The sequence below is a fragment of the Venturia canescens genome, unplaced genomic scaffold, assembly GCF_019457755.1.
Source record: "Venturia canescens isolate UGA unplaced genomic scaffold, ASM1945775v1 PGA_scaffold_29__1_contigs__length_59652, whole genome shotgun sequence".
Classification (NCBI taxonomy): Eukaryota; Metazoa; Arthropoda; class Insecta; order Hymenoptera; family Ichneumonidae; genus Venturia; species Venturia canescens.
This window is the reverse complement of record NW_025108595.1, coordinates 12501-15000: the sequence shown is the minus strand read 5'-3', so window position 1 is coordinate 15000 and position 2500 is coordinate 12501. Positions and strand designations below refer to the sequence as shown.

At 55.9% G+C, this 2500-nt stretch overlaps 1 pseudogene; it reads right to left on the bottom strand.

The window, feature by feature from the left end:
* LOC122418666 (uncharacterized) overlaps positions 1-2500 on the bottom strand; it is a 7888-nt pseudogene that overhangs the window by 2208 nt on the left and 3180 nt on the right.

Here is a 2500-nt window from a genome sequence, read left to right as displayed (position 1 = left end):
CGATAGCCTACGTAGACGAAGCATCGCGGTTTTGTGCCCAGAGACTCTGTAATTGTGCTGACTTTTTTTCGTCGGTCGTGCGACGCCCGCACCGGGCGTCCACCGACCGAGGATTTCTCGTTTCCCCGTTAGACCCTACGTGACGAGTTTCGCTACGTCTCCCGACGACGTTCGTTCCCTCGATGGCGTGCGTCGAGGAAAATGCGCAGCTACGTGCCCAGGTACCTTGAAATTGGGCGAAATATTTCGTCGGTCGTGCGACGCCCGCACCGGGCGTCCACCGACCGAGAGATTTTACGTAGCTCGCTCATGCTTGCGTTGACGATATCTAAAGGAAATTATGGTTCTTCGTCGTCGGAGATAGGGACAGTGGGAATTTCGTTAAACCAAATGTTACGCACACGTGGACGATCCGGTGGGATTGGACTCAAGATTCGAGCGAGCATCCAAGCCCGCCGTTTACCCGTTCGACCGCAACACGCGTCAAGAGCGACGAGTAAACTCACAAGATACGCAACTTTCGAGATATTCGGACGATCCCAAATTCGCGTTTCTCCCGATAGCCTACGTAGACGAAGCATCGCGGTTTTGTGCCCAGAGACTCTGTAATTGTGCTGACTTTTTTTCGTCGGTCGTGCGACGCCCGCACGGGGCGTCCACCGACCGAGGATTTCTCGTTTCCCCGTTAGACCCTACGAGACGAGTTTCGCTACGTCTCCCGACGACGTTCGTTCCCTCGATGGCGTGCGTCGAGGAAAATGCGCAGCTACGTGCCCAGGTACCTTGAAATTGGGCGAAATATTTCGTCGGTCGTGCGACGCCCGCACCGGGCGTCCACCGACCGAGAGATTTTACGTAGCTCGCTCATGCTTGCGTTGACGATATCTAAAGGAAATTATGGTTCTTCGTCGTCGGAGATAGGGACAGTGGGAATTTCGTTAATCCAAATGTTACGCACGCGTGGACGATCCGGTGGGATTGGACTCAAGATTCGAGCGAGCATCCAAGCCCGCCGTTTACCCGTTCGACCGCAACACGCGTCAAGAGCGACGAGTAAACTCACAAGATACGCAACTTTCGAGATATTCGGACGATCCCAAATTCGCCTTTCTCCCGATAGCCTACGTAGACGAAGCGTCGCGGTTTTGTGCCCAGAGACTCTGTAATTGTGCTGACTTTTTTTCGTCGGTCGTGCGACGCCCGCACCGGGCGTCCACCGACCGAGGATTTCTCGTTTCCCCGTTAGACCCTACGTGACGAGTTTCGCTACGTCTCCCGACGACGTTCGTTCCCTCGATGGCGTGCGTCGAGGAAAATGCGCAGCTACGTGCCCAGGTACCTTGAAATTGGGCGAAATTTTTCGTCGGTCGTGCGACGCCCGCACCGGGCGTCCACCGACCGAGAGATTTTACGTAGCTCGCTCATGCTTGCGTTGACGATATCTAAAGGAAATTATGGTTCTTCGTCGTCGGAGATAGGGACAGTGGGAATTTCGTTAAACCAAATGTTACGCACACGTGGACGATCCGGTGGGATTGGACTCAAGATTCGAGCGAGCATCCAAGCCCGCCGTTTACCCGTTCGACCGCAACACGCGTCAAGAGCGACGAGTAAACTCACAAGATACGCAACTTTCGAGATATTCGGACGATCCCAAATTCGCCTTTCTCCCGATAGCCTACGTAGACGAAGCATCGCGGTTTTGTGCCCAGAGACTCTGTAATTGTGCTGACTTTTTTTCGTCGGTCGTGCGACGCCCGCACCGGGCGTCCACCGACCGAGGATTTCTCGTTTCCCCGTTAGACCCTACGTGACGAGTTTCGCTACGTCTCCCGACGACGTTCGTTCCCTCGATGGCGTGCGTCGAGGAAAATGCGCAGCTACGTGCCCAGGTACCTTGAAATTGGGCGAAATTTTTCGTCGGTCGTGCGACGCCCGCACCGGGCGTCCACCGACCGAGAGATTTTACGTAGCTCGCTCATGCTTGCGTTGACGATATCTAAAGGAAATTATGGTTCTTCGTCGTCGGAGATAGGGACATACGTCTACCTGTTGTATTTAACGTGCCGTCTCCGCCTGTCGGCTTACGACACGGCACCCAAGTGCGAGGGGTCCGGATACGCCGTATCAGCGCGCCACACGTGGCTCCCAATTTTCCTTTCGGGGGCTAGCCCGAGCAGACACCTTGGTAAGGCGGGGAGTACTTTCTAGGACCTCCCTACGGCCTAAGGAGGGACCGCTCCCGAGCTGATTTTTAGCGCAACTCACACGCTCGCTACCAACTGCCCCCACGAGGCCAAACCCATCTGACCGGGCAACGACGACCGAAGTCGCCGAAGGGGCTTCCCGGTCCCCATGGTCCCAATCTTGCATGTCATTGGTCAGACACTCGCAGGTCATAGCATGACCTACTTCCACTTTAGGCTCCTAGCCAGCCAGGCGGTGGCAACGCCAGCTCGGGTGCGCGGGAGCGCCAAGCCCGAAAGGACCGGGTCACGAA